The sequence below is a fragment of the Cryptomeria japonica genome, unplaced genomic scaffold, assembly GCF_030272615.1.
Source record: "Cryptomeria japonica unplaced genomic scaffold, Sugi_1.0 HiC_scaffold_34, whole genome shotgun sequence".
NCBI lineage: Eukaryota > Viridiplantae > Streptophyta > Pinopsida > Cupressales > Cupressaceae > Cryptomeria > Cryptomeria japonica.
Window position 1 is genome coordinate 175,001 of NW_026728856.1, and position 17,500 is coordinate 192,500.

The 17,500-nt window shown below is 60.1% G+C and overlaps 1 non-coding gene across 1 annotated transcript; it reads left to right on the forward strand.

Annotated features, from left to right (window-relative positions):
• The first annotated feature begins 13,105 nt into the window (after positions 1 to 13,105).
• LOC131861997 (5S ribosomal RNA) lies at positions 13,106 to 13,224 on the forward strand. Its single transcript, XR_009361026.1, has one exon. It is a non-coding gene; the product is annotated as a 5S ribosomal RNA (ribosomal RNA).
• Positions 13,225 to 17,500: the final 4,276 nt, after the last annotated feature.

The following is a 17,500-nucleotide window of genomic DNA, read 5'->3' on the forward strand; positions in this document are numbered from 1 at the left end:
GCAGAAATGCTAGTAACGTGCACTTCGGGACCAACGCATCACCGGAAGACAACCGCCAAACATCGAAAGAGTCGCGATGCTCCGCAACCTACGTGCAAAGCGGTCGCACACCGGGTAAGGGAGTGAGAGCCCCAAACATAGCTGGGCGAGGCGCTCACTCCGCTCTTTAATATCTCGTTAATACCGCCAAGGAAATGGCACAAGCACACACACACAAGCATCCTCGGAAGAGGACAGTTCGAGTGACAGGTCAAATCCAAGAGTTCCGAAGACTACCTCCAGGAACAATCGGGAACAAGACCGATTACAAGTCGTCGAGTCTGTTACTGGGCGAACACGAGATGCGCACAGGAAATCGATCAGCCCTCACAATGGCCCAAGGCCAGAGATCGGACTGCTACGATTTACCCCAACAATCATCGTGCCACTCTTCGCAGAGAGGTGATAGACGCCAACGAGCCCGCGCATAGCAATCGAGGTGTAAAAAGGGCGTTGAAGGCAGGAAGCCTGGACGAAAGAGGCTACGAGGTCACCTCGAAGCGGTCTAAGAATCGGGCGCACTTGGGGCGACTACCAGTGCCAACCCCTTATCCCGCGGTGCGTCCGACACACAGAAATTTCCAAGGCGGCCAAGGAGCCTCCCCGCATAGCAATCGGGGTGTGAGGTTACGGATGCAGCATTGATAGCAATCGAGGTGGGAGGCGAAGGATGCAGAAGTGAGAGCCGAGGGATGTAGCAGAGATAGCAATCGGGGTGTGTGATGCAGAAGAGATAGCAATCGAGGTGTGCGGTGGGAAGGGCCCAGCAGCCAGAATGCATGAAGCGACGGATGAAGCAGTGATGACAACCGGGCTGTGAGGAGAGGAGGGATGCAGCCAAGAAAGCAATCAGGGCTCGAGGCAAGGGATGCATCAAGGATAGCAATCATGTTGTGAGGCGAGATTCCAAAGGCTAAACGTGAGAGGCTGCAGGGTCGACTCAGAGAGGTCTATGCATGTGAGAGGCTGAAAGCAAGGTCAACTCGGAGCGGTCTATGCATCGGGCGCGCTTGGGGCGACTACCAGTGCCAACCCCTTATCCCGCGACGCGTCCGACAAAGAGAACGTTCCAAGGCGGCAGAGGAGGTTACCAGCCGAAGGATGCAGTAGCAATAACAGGTATAGTTCCGCGGCGGCCGAGAAGACTCACCGCATAGGAATCGGGATGCGAGGCGAGGGATGCGGCGGGAAGGCCCCGACGGCTAAACGGAAGAGGCTGCAGGGCCGCCTCGGAATGGTCCAAGCATCGGACGCGATTGGGACGACTACCAGTGCCAACCCCTTATCCCGCGATGCGTCCGATACACAGATAGTTCCAAGGCGGCCGAGGAGCCTCACCGCATATCAATCGGGGTGCGAGGCGAGGGATGGGGCGGGAAGGCCCCAACGGCTAGACGGAAGAGGCTTCAGGGCCACCTCGGAATGCTCCAAGCATCGGACGCGCTTGGGGCGACTACCAGTGCCAACCCCTTATCCCGCGATGCGTCCGATACACAGATGGTTCCAAGGCGGCCGAGGAGCCTCACCGCATAGCAATCGGGGGTGCGAGGCGAGGGATGGGGCGGGAAGGCCCCAACGGCTAGACGGAAGAGGCTTCAGGGCCGCCTCGGAATGGTCCAAGCATCGGACGCGCTTGGGGCGACTACCAGTGACAACCCCTCATCCCGCGATGCGTCCGATACGAAGATGGTTCCAAGGCGGCCGAGGAGCCTCACCGCATAGCAATCGGGGTGCGAGGTGGGGGATGCGGCGAGATGGCCCCAACGGCTAGACGGAAGAGGCCACAGGGCCGCGTCGGAATAGTCCAAGCATCGGACGCGCTTGGGGCGACTACCAGTGACAACCCCTTATCCCGCGATGCGTCCGATACGAAGATAGTTCCAAGGCGGCCGAGGAGCCTCACCGCATAGCAATCCGGGTGCGAGGTGGGGGATGCGGCGAGATGGCCCCAACGGCTAGACGGAAGAGGCTGCAGGGCCGCCTCGGAATAGTCCAAGCATCGGACGCGCTTGGGGCGACTACCAGTGACAACCCCTTATCCCGCGATGCTTCCGATACGAAGACAGTTCCAAGGCGGCCGAGGAGCCTCACCGCATAGCAATGGGGGTGCGAGGTGAGGGATGCGGCGAGATGGCCCCAACGGCTAGACGGAAGAGGCCACAGGGCCGCCTCGGAATAGTCCAAGCATCGGACGCGCTTGGGGCGACTACCAGTGACAACCCCTTATCCCGCGATGCATCCGATACGAAGATAGTTCCCAGGCGGCCGAGGAGCCTCACCGCATAGCAATCGGGGTGCGAGGCGAGGGATGCGGCGAGATGGCCCCAAAGGGTAGACGGAAGAGGCTGCGGGGCCGCCTCGGAATAGTCCAAGCATCGAACGCGCTTGGGGCGACTACCACTGCCAACCCCTTATCCCGCGATGCGTCCGATACACAGATAGTTCCGAGGCGGCCGAGGAGCTGGGGGATGCGGCGAGAAGGACCCAACGGCTAGACGGAAGAGGCTTCAGGGCCGCCTCGGAATAGTCCAAGCATCGGACGCGCTTGGGGCGACTACCAGTGACAACCCCTTATCCCGCGATGCGTCCGATACACAGATAGTTCCGAGGCGGCCAAGGAGCCTCACCGCATAGCAATCGTGGTGCGAGGTGGGGGATGCAGCGAGATGGCCCCAACGGCTAGACGGAAGAGGCTGCAGGGCCGCCTCGGAATGGTCCAAGCATCGGACGCGCTTGGGGCGACTACCACTGCCAACCCCTTATCCCGCGATGCGTCCGATACACAGATAGTTCCAAGGCGGCCGAGGAGCCTCACCGAATAGCAATCGGGGTGCGAGGCGAGGGATGCGGCGAGAAAGCCCCAACGGCTAGAGGGAAGAGGCTTCAGGTCCGCCTCGGAATGGTCCAAGCATCGGACGCGCTTGGGGCGACTACCAGTGACAACCCCTTATCCCGCGACGCGTCCGATACACAGATAGTTCCAAGGCGGCCGAGGAGCCTCACCGCATAGCAATCGGGGTGCGAGGCGAGGGATGCGGCGAGAAGGACCCAACGGCTAGACGGAAGAGGCTTCAGGGCCGCCTCGGAATGGTCCAAGCATCGGACGCGCTTGGGGCGACTACCAGTGACAACCCCTTATCCCGCGACGCGTCCGATACACAGATAGTTCCAAGGCGGCCGAGGAGCCTCACCGCATAGCAATCGGGGTGCGAGGCGAGGGATGCGGCGAGAAGGACCCAACGGCTAGACGGAAGAGGCTTCAGGTCCGCCTCGGAATGGTCCAAGCATCGGACGCGCTTGGGGCGACTACCAGTGACAACCCCTTATCCCGCGACGCGTCCGATACACAGATAGTTCCAAGGCGGCCGAGGAGCCTCACCGCATAGCAATCGGGGTGCGAGGCGAGGGATGCGGCGAGAAGGACCCAACGGCTAGACGGAAGAGGCTTCAGGGCCGCCTCGGAATGGTCCAAGCATCGGACGCGCTTGGGGCGACTACCAGTGACAACCCCTTATCCCGCGATGCGTCCGATACACAGATAGTTCCAAGGCGGCCGAGGAGCCTCACCGCATAGCAATCGGGGTGCGAGGCGAGGGATGCGGCGAGAAGGACCCAACGGCTAGACGGAAGAGGCTTCAGGGCCGCCTCGGAATGGTCCAAGCATCGGACGCGCTTGGGGCGACTACCAGTGACAACCCCTTATCCCGCGACGCGTCCGATACACAGATAGTTCCAAGGCGGCCGAGGAGCCTCACCGCATAGCAATCGGGGTGCGAGGCGAGGGATGCGGCAAGAAGGACCCAACGGCTAGACGGAAGAGGCTTCAGGGCCGCCTCGGAATGGTCCAAGCATCGGACGCGCTTGGGGCGACTACCAGTGACAACCCCTTATCCCGCGACGCGTCCGATACACAGATAGTTCCAAGGCGGCCGAGGAGCCTCACCGCATAGCAATCGGGGTGCGAGGCGAGGGATGCGGCGAGAAGGACCCAACGGCTAGACGGAAGAGGCTTCAGGTCCGCCTCGGAATGGTCCAAGCATCGGACGCGCTTGGGGCGACTACCAGTGACAACCCCTTATCCCGCGACGCGTCCGATACACAGATAGTTCCAAGGCGGCCGAGGAGCCTCACCGCATAGCAATCGGGGTGCGAGGCGAGGGATGCGGCGAGAAGGACCCAACGGCTAGACGGAAGAGGCTTCAGGGCCGCCTCGGAATGGTCCAAGCATCGGACGCGCTTGGGGCGACTACCAGTGACAACCCCTTATCCCGCGACGCGTCCGATACACAGATAGTTCCAAGGCGGCCGAGGAGCCTCACCGCATAGCAATCGGGGTGCGAGGCGAGGGATGCGGCGAGAAGGACCCAACGGCTAGACGGAAGAGGCTTCAGGGCCGCCTCGGAATGGTCCAAGCATCGGACGCGCTTGGGGCGACTACCAGTGACAACCCCTTATCCCGCGATGCGTCCGATACACAGATAGTTCCAAGGCGGCCGAGGAGCCTCACCGCATAGCAATCGGGGTGCGAGGCGAGGGATGCGGCGAGAAGGACCCAACGGCTAGACGGAAGAGGCTTCAGGGCCGCCTCGGAATGGTCCAAGCATCGGACGCGCTTGGGGCGACTACCAGTGACAACCCCTTATCCCGCGACGCGTCCGATACACAGATAGTTCCAAGGCGGCCGAGGAGCCTCACCGCATAGCAATCGGGGTGCGAGGCGAGGGATGCGGCGAGAAGGACCCAACGGCTAGACGGAAGAGGCTTCAGGGCCGCCTCGGAATGGTCCAAGCATCGGACGCGCTTGGGGCGACTACCAGTGACAACCCCTTATCCCGCGACGCGTCCGATACACAGATAGTTCCAAGGCGGCCGAGGAGCCTCACCGCATAGCAATCGGGGTGCGAGGCGAGGGATGCGGCGAGAAGGACCCAACGGCTAGACGGAAGAGGCTTCAGGGCCGCCTCGGAATGGTCCAAGCATCGGACGCGCTTGGGGCGACTACCAGTGACAACCCCTTATCCCGCGACGCGTCCGATACACAGATAGTTCCAAGGCGGCCGAGGAGCCTCACCGCATAGCAATCGGGGTGCGAGGCGAGGGATGCGGCGAGAAGGACCCAACGGCTAGACGGAAGAGGCTTCAGGGCCGCCTGGGAATGGTCCATGCATCGCACGCGCTTGGGGCGACTACCAGTGACAACCCCTTATCCCGCGACGCGTCCGATACACAGATAGTTCCAAGGCGGCCGAGGAGCCTCACCGCATAGCAATCGGGGTGCGAGGCGAGGGATGCGGCGAGAAGGACCCAACGGCTAGACGGAAGAGGCTTCAGGGCCGCCTCGGAATGGTCCAAGCATCGGACGCGCTTGGGGCGACTACCAGTGACAACCCCTTATCCCGCGACGCGTCCGATACACAGATAGTTCCAAGGCGGCCGAGGAGCCTCACCGCATAGCAATCGGGGTGCGAGTCGAGGGATGCGGCGAGAAGGACCCAACGGCTAGACGGAAGAGGCTTCAGGGCCGCCTCGGAATGGTCCAAGCATCGGACGCGCTTGGGGCGACTACCAGTGACAACCCCTTATCCCGCGATGCGTCTGATACACAGATAGTTCCAAGGCGGCCGAGGAGCCTCACCGCATAGCAATCGGGGTGCGAGGCAAGGGATGCGGCGAGAAGGACCCAACGGCTAGACGGAAGAGGCTTCAGGGCCGCCTCGGAATGGTCCAAGCATCGGACGCGCTTGGGGCGACTACCGTTGCCAACCCCTTATCCCGCGATGCGTCTGATACACAGATAGTTCCGAGGCGGCCGAGGAGCCTCACCGCATAGCAATCGGGTTGCGAGGCAGATTATTGGGAAGGGAACCCCCTGGGATGCGGCTCAAGCAGTGCCCAAAGGGACTGGAATGCGGAATCACATCGAGAGACCCAAATGCTATACGAGGGCTCAAATCGAATTATCGATTTGGCCACGACATGGACGCATCGGAACGACTACCTTTGCCGAACCACTCGCAATTGCATCCATACCGAAACCAATAGACATTTCCGTTAGAGCCCTCGCATAGCATTCGGGAATCTCGCATGCCCCTCTAAATCGACCAATGCTGGCGCTCAACGAAAATCCGAGCGCTACCACCGTTCGAGCGCCAGCATTGGTCGAGTTAGAGGGGCACGGGGGAGAATGCTCCAGTCAACACCTCCCCTATATAAGTTATTTGTCCGATTCTCGCACAACCGTAGTCTGCCTCGTCGAATCAAACAACGGTCCCAGATTCCGACTTCCGTTCCGTAGAGACCCAAAAGCTAGATGGAGGCTCGCAAGAAAGAGAGTCGGCGCATAGCAATCGGGTTTCTCGAACGTTTAGGGACCGAGCTCACTTGCGGATAGGGCAAAATCCGCCAAGCAACCCAAAAGCTAGACGGGGGCTCGAATCGAATCGCCTAGGCGGCCACAACAACGACGTGTTGGATCGACTACCAGTGCCAAACCATTCAGCAAGACTAGTCTGTGTCGAGGCCGGATAGAGATTCTCAGAGAGCGCCCGTATAGCATTTAGGAGACCTGCCGCGTCCCTCACACTCGACAAATGGTGGTGCACGTTTATAAATCCGAGCGATCCCAACCCTTTCAAGCACCAACATCGGTCGAGATAGAGGGGCACGGAGGGGGCTGCGTGAGACAACACAGTCCCCTATATAAGTTATTTGTCCGATTCTCACACATCCGAAGAATGGTCATCAAATCGGACAACAGCCCAAACTTCCGACTTCCGTCCCAGAAAGCCCAAGAGCTATCTAAAACGTTCATGGCCGGAACTCGATCGCGGCTATACCAGTCCGCCAAGCAACCCAAAAGCTAGACTGGAGCTCTAGTCGAATCACCTCTGTGGCCATTGCAAGGACGTGTTGGAGCGACTACCATTGCCGAACCATTCCGCAGGTCGAGTCCATACCAAGGCCGCATAGAGATTCACGATGAGCTCCTGCATAGCAATCAGGAGACTTGCCGTGTCCATCACAATCGATAAATCCTGGTGCAAGATTTTTGCATCCGAGCGCTCCAACCAGTCGAGCACCAGCATCAATCGACATAAACGGGCACGGGGGGAGGATGCTCGAGAACACTACCTCCCCTATATAAGTTATTTGTCCGATTCTCAAGCAGCCGAAGTCTGGTCATCGAATCGGGTCAAAGACCACAACTTCCGACTTTACCCACAATGCAAGTCATCGAATCGAACATCGGCCCCCGAGTCGGACTCCATGCGTATGTCAGGTCATCGGACCCAAATTCCGCCTTCCTGCGCATGGCGGGCCATCAATATCAACTCGGTCATCGGACCCAAACTCCGCCTTTCTGCGCATGGCACGCCTTCAAATCGGTCATCGGACCCAAATTCCGCCTTCCTGTGCATGGCGGGCCATCAACATCAACTCGGTCATCGGACCCAAATTCCGCCTTTCTGCGCATGGCACGCCATCAACTCGGTCATCGGACCCAAATTCCGCCTTCCTGCGCATGGCAGGTCATCGGACACAAATTCAGACCTCGCCAATATGCCTACGTATCGAATCGGTCATCGGACCCAACTTCCGACTTCATCCATACTGTAGGGTCTTTGAGGTTGGCGCGGTGCGCTCAACCCGGGGAGTCGACCCATCGAAGCATACACCTCCCCTATATAAGCTATTTGTCCGATTCCCACACCTGTGTAGTTTGCACCTCTGACCAGGACATCGACCCCAACTTCCGAACTCGACTGCAACGACGGCACCAGCGCCTTGGTGCGCACCTTGCGACGCACAGTCCCAACATTCGCCTTCCTGCACATGGCAGGTCATCGGACCCAAATTCCGACCTCGCGAGTATGCCTACATATCGAATCGGTCATCGGACACAACTTCCGACTTCATCCATACCGTAGGGTCTTTGAGGTTGGCGCGGTGCGCTCAACCCGGGGAGTCGACCCAACGAAGCATACACCTCCCCTATATAAGCTATTTGTCCGATTCCCACACCTGTGTAGTTTGCACCTCCGATCAGGACATCGACCCCAACTTCCGAACTCGCCTGCAACGACCGAACCAGCGCCTTGGTGCGCACCTTGCAACGCACAGTGCCAACATTCGCCTTCCTGCACATGGCAGGTCATCGGACCCAAATTCCGACCTCGCGAGTATGCCTACATATCGAATCGGTCATCGGACCCAACTTCCGACTTCATCCATACCGTAGGGTCTTTGAGGTTGGCGCGGTGCGCTCAACCCGGGGAGTCGACCCAACGAAGCATACACCTCCCCTATATAAGCTATTTGTCCGATTCCCACACCTGTGTAGCTTGCACCTCCGATCAGGACATCGACCCCAACTTCCGAACTCGACTAAAAAGACCGCACCAGCACCTTGGTGTGCACCTTGCAACGCACAGTGCCAACATTCGCCTTCCTGCACATGGCAGGTCATCGGACCCAAATTCCGACCTCATGAGCATACCTACTAATCGAATCGGTCATCGGACCCAACTTCCGACTTCATCCATACCGTAGGGTCTTTGAGGTTGGCGCGGTGCGCTCAACCTGGGGAGTCGACCCATCGAAGCATACACCTCCCCTATATAAGCTATTTGTCCGATTCCGACACCTGTGTAGTTTGCACCTCCGCTCAGGACATCGACCCCAACTTCCGAACTCGCCTGCAACGACCGAACCAGCGCCTTGGTGCGCACCAAAAGTGCGCACTTTTGGAGGGCACTTTTGTGCGCTCCAAAGGTGCGCACTTTTGGAGGGCACTTTTGTGCGCTCCAAAGGTGCGCACTTTTGGAGGGCACTTTTTGGAGGGCACTTTTGTGCGCTCCAAAGGTGCGCACTTTTGGAGGGCACTTTTTGGAGGGCACTTTTCTGCGCTCCAAAGGTGCGCACTTTTGGAGGGCACTTTTTGGAGGGCACTTTTCTGCGCTCCAAAGGTGCGCACTTTTGGAGGGCACTTTTTGGAGGGCACTTTTCTGCGCTCCAAAGGTGCGCACTTTTGGAGGGCACTTTTTGGAGGGCACTTTTCTGCGCTCCAAAGGTGCGCACTTTTGGAGGGCACTTTTGTGCACTCCAAAGGTGCACACTTTTGGAGGGCACTTTTTGGAGGGCACTTTTCTGCACTCCAAAGGTGCGCACTTTTGGAGGGCACTTTTTGGAGGGCACTTTTGTGCGCTCCAAAGGTGCGCACTTTTGGAGGGCACTTTTTGGAGGGCACTTTTGTGCGCTCCAAAGGTGCGCACTTTTGGAGGGCACTTTTGTGCACTCCAAAGGTGCGCACTTTTGGAGGGCACTTTTCCTGCGCTCCAAAGGTGCACACCTAGGTGAGCACCTTCGACCACACCTTGTAGCACACCAAACTCTGACTTTCGACTTCATCCGCAATGCAGGGTCTTTGAGGTTGGCGCAATGCGCACAACCAGGGGAGTCGACCCATCAAACCCAACACCTCCCCTATATAAGCTATTTGTCTGATTCTCATACATGCGTAGCCTGCAGGAGCAATTAGGACATCGACCCCAACTTTCGGCTTCTAAACGAAAACAAGGTCTTTGAGGTTGGTGTAATGCGAACAACTAGGGGAGTCAACCCATCAAACCCAACACCTCCCCTATATAAGCTATTTGTCTGATTCTCATACATGTGTAGTCTACAGGAGCAATTAGGACATCGACCCCAACTTTTGACTTCTTAACGAAAACAAGGTCTTTGAGGTTGACGTAATGCGCACAACCAGGGGAGTCGACCCATCAAACCCAACACCTCCCCTATATAAGCTATTTGTCCGATTCTCATACATGTGTAGCCTACAGGAGCCATTAGGACATTGACCCCAACTTTTGACTTCTTAACGAAAACAAGGTCTTTGAGGTTGGCGTAATGCGCACAACCAAGGGAGTTGACCCATCAAACCCAACACCTCCCCTATATAAGCTATTTGTCTGATTCTCATACATGTGTAGCCTGCAACAACGATTAGGACATCCACCCCAACTTCTGAATTCGTCTGCGTTGACCGCACCAAAGGTGCACGCCTTGGTGCTCACCAAAATCCGACTTCCGACTTCTTCTGCTATGCGGGGTCTTTGAGGTTGGCGCAGTGCGCACAACCAGGGGAGTCAACCCACCGAATGCAACACCTCCCCTATATAAGCTATTTGTCTGATTCTCATACATGCGTAGACTGCAGCAATGATTAGGACATCCACCCCAACTTTTGACTTCTTAAACAAGACAGGGTCTTTGAAGTTGGTGCAGTGCACACAACCAGGGGAGTCGACCCATCAAACGCAACACCTCCCCTATATAAAGCTATTTGTCCGATTCTCATACGTGTAGTCTGCAGCAGCGATTAGGACATCGACCCCAACTTCCGAATTCGTTTGCATTGACCGCACCAAAGGTGCACGCCTTGGTGTGCACCTTGGAGTGCACTTTGGTGCTCACCTCGGTGCACACTTTGGTGTGCACCTCGGTGTGCACCAAAGGTGCGCACCTTGGAGCGCACCAAAGGTGTACACTTTGGAGCGCACCACATAGGGTCTTTGAGAGGTTGGCGCAGTGCGCACACCAAGGTGGGTGTTGAGGTGCGTGCCGAGGTGGGTGGGTGCTAGGGTGCGCTCCATGGTGGGTGCCAGGGTGGGTGCGTGCTAGGGTGGATTCCAAAGAGGGTCATAGGGTGGGTGCCAAGGTGGGTTGGTGATATAGTGGGTTCAAAGGTGGGTACTAGGGTGGGTTCCAAGGTGGGTCACAAGTTGGGTGCCAGGATGCGTGGGTGTTAGGTTGGGTGCCAAGGTGGGCTCCTGCGTGGGTGGGTGCTAGGGTGGGTTTCAAGGTGGACGCGAGGGCGGGTGCCAAGGTGGGTAACAAGTTGGGTGTTAGGATGGGTGAGTGCTAGAGTGGGTGCCAAGGTGGGTGGGTGCTAAGGTGGATGCCAAGGTGGTTCACAGGGTGGGTGGGTTCTAGGGTGAGTTCCAAGGTGGGTCACAGGTTTAGTGCTAGGGTGCGTGTCAAGGCGGGTGTCGAGGTGCCTGGGTGCTAGGGTGTGGATGCCAATGTGGGTCATAGGGTGGGTACTAGGGTGGGCTGCAATGTGGGTGCCAAGGTGGGTAACATGCTCGGTTGGTTCTAAATTGGGTGTCAGGGTGGGTGTGCACCCACCTTGCCCGAGGTGGGTGCCAAGGTGCCAGTGTGGGTGGGTGCTAAGGTGGATGCCAAGGTGGGTGAGAAGGTGGGTGATAGGTTGAGTGGTAGGATGGGTGGGTGCCAAGATGGGTCACAGGGTGGGTGCAAGGGTGGGTAGGTGCTAGGGTTGGTGTCAGGGTGGGTGGGTGCTAGGTTGGGTTCCAAGGTGGGTGCGAGGGTGAGTGTCAAGGTGGGTCACAGGTTAGGTGCTAGGATGGGTGAGTGCTAGGGTGCAAAGGTGCCAGGGTGGGTGCTAGGATGGGTCGATGCTAGGGTGAGTGGCAAGGTGGGTCCACAAGTGTCAAGGTGGGTGCCGAGGTGGGTGCCAACTTGGGTTCCAAGGTGGGTGCCAAGTGGGCGACTGCTATGGTGGATGCCAAGGTGGGTCACGGGGTGGGTGCCAAGTTGCTAGGTTGTGTTCCAAGGTGGGTGCCAACGTGGCTGCTAGGGTGCGTGGGTTAAAGGGTGTGTCACAACGTGGGTGCCAGGATGGGTGCGCACCCACACTGGCCAAGACGGGTGCAAGGTTGGGTTCCAAGCCCGGTCACAGGCTGGGTGCTAGGATGGGTGGGTGCCAAGGTGGGCACCAGGGTGGGTGCACCCACCCTGGCCAAGGTGGGTCACGGGGTGGGTCCTAGGGTGGGTAACGGGGTGGGTACTAAGGTGCGTGCCAAGGTGGGTCATGGGGTGGGTGCCAAGGTGGGCACCAGGGTGGGTGTGCACCAACCCTAGCCAGGGTAGGTCACGGGGTGGTTGTCGGGGTGGGCGTCAAGGAGCCAAGGTGGGTGGCAAGTAGCCAAGTTGCGTGCCAAGGTGGGTGTCGGGGTGGGTGCCAAGGATCCAAGGTGGGTGCCAAGGAACCAAGGTGGGTGTCTGGGTGGGTGCCGAGGTGGGAGCCAGGGTGGGTCCCAAGGTGAGTGCAAAGGTGGGTGCCAGGGTCAAGGTGAGTGCCAATGTGGGTTCCAAGGTGCCAGGGTCAGGGTGAGTGCCAATGTGGGTTCAAAGGTGCTAAGTTGGGTGCGAGGTTGGGTGCGAGGGTGGGTGGGTGCCAAGGTGTGCTAGGTGGAAGCCCGGGTGGGTCGGCATCCCATGGGTGTCGAGTTGGGTGCCTGATGGGTGCTTCTTGTCAAGTTTTAGTCGTCGGGACTCATTTCGAGCCTTAGAGGTCGTTTCTTGTCCGGTTGCCCTGTCTTCGACCTGGGAACCCAATTTTGGTCCTCGGGTCCCATTTTTTTTTGTCTCGCATCCCACTTTTGGCCTGTGGCCTTTTCGGGGTCGATTCTCGTTTTGGGCATCAGAGCATGTTTCTTCTCCTAAAACCCAATATTTGTTTATTAAGTCTCGGAACACATTTTTGTTCTCGTGGACCCATCATGGGTCTTGGAACGCATTTGTGGTCCTTGGGTCCCATTTTGCATCCCGAAACTTGTGTTTTGGTGCTTGATCCCTATTTTGGGTGCCCACCTTGCACCAAGTGCGCACCCGGGGCAAACCGAGCGCCTTGGTGCACCGGGGCAAGATCGAGCGTGCACCCGAGGCGCCCCGAACATGCACCAAGGTGCACTCGGCCCACATGTGAGCGCAGGTCGTTGCGCCCGAGGTGGTGTGTGGGCACCGCGTTGCAGACGGGACACTGCACGCACACGACGCCCCGTCCAGGTGCACGCACGTAGGCCGGGCCGGGTGCACACCCGACGCCCTAGCAAGGTGCGCGCACCCGGGCAGGGCTCACACTTGGCGAACGGGGCGCACTTCGCGAGGGAGGGTGTGCACCTCGACGGGGGTGGGTGGCCGGGGTGGATTCGCACGTGGGTCGCGGTTTGCTAAGTACACACTGCGACAAGCTCATAACGGGTGCGATCATACCAGCGTTAGTGCACCGGATCCCATCAGAACTCCGCAGTTAAGCGCGCTTGGGCCGGAGTAGTACTGGGATGGGTGACCTCCCGGGAAGTCCCGGTGTTGCACCCTTTCTTAGTTTTTCGCCGGGCGTCGCAATGCTATTTGAATAAACCTTTTGCCCGTTTGCGTTCTCGTCGGGGCCGGGCCGGGCCGGGGTGCGCTGCCCGCACTACCGCGCGCGCGGGGGCGACACCGAGCGCGCACCCGAGGCGCCCCGAGCACACAGGCCACGGTGCAACCCGGGCGTTGTGCGCGCACCCCGGTGCGCCCGAGGTGCTGCGCGCGCACCCAGGTGAAATCGGTGTGCACCTCGGCCAGTGCGCGCTCGGTCGAGTCGCGCACGTTGGCCAAGGTGCACGGTGATGTTTCTTACTCTAAGGTTCCGCACCAGACGCCCGGGACAGGTGAGCGAAGCTGGGCGGGGCCGGGTGCGCGGCCGGGGCAGGTGCACGCAGCTGGAGAGAGCTTTGGAGCACACCAGAGGTGCGCACCTTGGAGCACACTTCGGAGCGCACCAATGATGCGCTCCATTCAAAAGTTTCCTGAAAAGGCAAAAAAAGTTGAGATTATAGAATTTCCCACTTGAGAGATTGTAAAAAAAAAAAAATTAAAATGAAGGAAACGCGGGTGCCAAGGTGTGCGCGCCCGGGTGCGCAGCCCAGCCAAGGTGTGCGCACCAAGGCGCCCACCCTGGCGAAGGTGCACGCAAGGTGCGCACCCGAGGCAAACCGGACAATTAACCCAACTTTCGACTTCGCGCGCACCTGCGCACCTTGGAGCGCACTTCGGAGCGCTCCTTGGTGCGCACCAATCTTGGGCACCTCGGAGTGCACCATGGCGCCCACCAAGGTGCGCACCCGGGGCAAACCGAGCTCCGACTTCGTGCGCACCTTGGAGCGCACGAAAGGTGCGCACCATGGCGCCCACCAAGGTGCGCAGCCCAGCCAAGGCGTGCGCATCAAGGTGCGCACCCTGGCGAAGGTGCGCACCCGGGGCAAACCGAGCTCCGACTTCGTGCGCACCTTGGAGCGCACAAAGGGTGCGCAACCCAGCCAAGGTGTGCGCACCCCGGGCAAACCGAGCTCCGAATCGTGCGCACCTTGGAGCACACTTCGGAGCCCTCCTTGGTGCGCACCGATGTTGCGCACCTCGGAGCGCACCCGGGGAAAACAATGCAATTAACCCGACTTTCGACTTCGTGGGCACCTCGGAGCGCTCTCGGGTTCGCACCTCGGAGCACACCGAGGTGCGCACCTTTGATGCGCTGCCTTCACCAATTTCCAGAAAAGGCAAGAAAACATTGAGAAGGTGTGCGCACCGAGGTGCCCACCCTGGCGAAGGTGCACGCGAGGTGCGCACCCGGGGCAAACCGGGCTCCGACTTCGTGCACGCCATGCTGCGCACCTTGGAGGGCCATGGTGCGCACCTTGGAGCACACTTCGGAGCGCTCAATGGTGCCCAACCCAGCCAAGGTGCCCACCGCGGCGAAGGTGCACGCGAGGTGCGCACCCGGGGCAAACCGGGCTCCGACTTCGTGCACGCCGCACCTTGGAGCACACTTCGGAGCGCTCCTTGGTGCGCACCAGGGCGCGCAACCCAGCCGAGGTGCCCACCCCGGCGAAGGTGCACGCGGGGTGCGCACCCGGGGCAAACCGGGCTCCGACTTCGTGCACGCCATGGTGCCCACCGCGCCAAGGTGCACGCGAGGTGCGCACCCGGGGCAAACCGGGCTCCGACTTCGTGCACGCCGCACCTTGGAGCACACTTCGGAGCGCTCCTTGGTGCGCACCAGGGCGCGCAACCCAGCCGAGGTGCCCACCCCGGCGAAGGTGCACGCGAGGTGCGCACCCGGGGCAAACCGGGCTCCGACTTCGTGCACGCCATGGTGCCCACCGCGGCGAAGGTGCACGCGAGGTGCGCACCCGGGGCAAACCGGGCTCCGACTTCGTGCACGCCGCACCTTGGAGCACACTTCGGAGCGCTCCTTGGTGCGCACCATGGTGCCCACCAGGGCGCGCAACCCCGCCGAAGGTGCACGCGAGGTGCGCACCCGGGGCAAACCGGGCTCCGACTTCGTGCACGCCGCACCTTGGAGCACACTTCGGAGCGCTCCTTGGTGCGCACCAGGGCGCGCAACCCCGCCGAAGGTGCACGCGAGGTGCGCACCCGGGGCAAACCGGGCTCCGACTTCGTGCACGCCATGGTGCGCACCAGGGTGCCCACCGCGGCGAAGGTGCGCACCCGGGGCAAACCGGGCTCCGACTTCGTGCACGCCGCACCTTGGAGCACACTTCGGAGCGCTCCTTGGTGCGCACCAGGGCGCGCAACCCAGCCGAGGTGCCCACCCCGGCGAAGGTGCACGTGAGGTGCGCACCCGGGGCAAACCGGGCTCCGACTTCGTGCACGCCATGGTGCCCACCGCGGCGAAGGTGCGCACCCGGGGCAAACCGGGCTAGGACTTCGTGCACGCCGCACCTTGGAGCACACTTCGGAGCGCTCCTTGGTGCGCACCATGGTGCCCACCAGGCCGCGCAACCCAGCCAAGGTGTGCGCACCAAGGTGCACGCGAGGTGCGCACCCGGGGCAAACCGGGGTCCGGCTTCGTGCACGCCGCACCTTGGAGCACACATCGGGGCGCTCCCGGGTTCGCACCGGCGTTGCGCACCGTGGTGGGCACCTCGGAGCGCACCGTGGTGGGCACCTCGGAGCACACCAAGGTGGGCAGCGAGGTGCGCACCTTTGATGCGATGCCTTCACTAATTTCCATAAAAGGCAAAAAAAAACGAGATTTTAAAATTTCCGTTTTGAAAGATAGTGAGAAAAAGGGAATGCTGGTGCCATCTTGAGCCCGCCCTGGTGCGCAGCCCAGCCAAGGTGTGCGCACCAAGGTGCCCACCCTGGCGAAGGTGCGCGCCCGGGCAATTAACCCAACTTCCAACTTCGCGCGCGCCAGGGTGGGAGCGCACCCAACAACCGGGCCTGGGAAGAGCCAATGCGAGAAACCCCACCAAACGCTCTGACAAAAAAAGAGGGGGCGCTCCAGTAACCCCGCTTCGGAGCGCACCCTGGGCAAACCCAGCCAGGGTGCCCACCCCGGCCAAGGTGCAGGCGAGGTGCGCACCCGGGGCAAACCGGGCTCCGACAACGTGCACGCCGCACCTTGGAGCACACTTCGTAGCGCTCCCGGGTGCGCACCTCAGAGCACACCAAGGTGGGCAGCGAGGTGCGCACCTTTGATGCGCTGCCTTCACTAATTTCCAGAAAAGGCAAAAAAAAGAGGAGATTTTAAAATTTCCGTTTTGAAAGATAGTGAAAAAAACGGAACGCGGGTGCCATCTTGAGCCCGCCCTGGTGCACAGCCCAGGTAAGGTGCCCACCCTGGCAAAGGTGCGCACCCGGGCAATTAACCCTACTTCCGACTTCGTGCGCGCCAGGGTGGCAACCGGGCCTGGGAAGAGCCAATGCGAGAAACCCCACCAAACGCTCCGACAAAAAAAGAGGCGGCGCTCCAATAACCCCGCTTCGGAGCGCAGCCGGGGCAAACCCAGCCAAGGTGCCCACCCCGACGAAGGTGCACGCGAGGTGCGCACCCGGGGCAAACCGGGCTCCGACAACGTGCACGCAGCACCTTGGAGCACACTTCGAAGCACTCCCGGGTGCCCACCGGCGTTGCGCACCGTGGTGGGCAGCGAGGTGCGCACCTTTGATGCGCTGCCTTCACTAATTTCCAGAAAAGGCAAAAAAAAATGAGATTTTAAAATTTCCGTTTTGAAAGATAGTGAAAAAAACGGAACGCGGGTGCCATCTTGAGCCCGCCCTGGTGCGCAGCCCAGGCAAGGCATGCGCACCAAGGTGCCCACCCGCGGTGCACGCCCGGGGCAAACCGGGCTCCGACTTCGTGCAGGCCGCACCTTGGAGCACACTTCGGAGCGCTCCTTGGTGCGCACCATGGTGCCCACCAGGGCGCACCCGGGGCAAACCGGGCTCCGACTTCGTGCACGCCGCACCTTGGAGCACACATCGGAGCGCTCCCAGGTTCGCACCAGCGTTGCGCACCTTTGATGCGCTGCCTTCACTAATTTCCAGAAAAGGCAAAAAAAAACGATATTTTAAAATTTCCGTTCTGAAAGATAGTGAAAAAAACGGAACGCGGGTGCCATCTTGAGCCCTTCCTGGTGCGCAGCCCAGGCAAGTTGTGCGCACCAAGGTGCCCACCCTGGCGGAGGTGCGCGCCCGGGGCAATCCGGGCTCCGACTTCGTGCACTGCATGGTGCCCACCAAGGCGCGCAACCCAGCCAAGGTGCCCACCGCAGCGAAGGTGCACGCGAGGTGCACACCCGGGGCA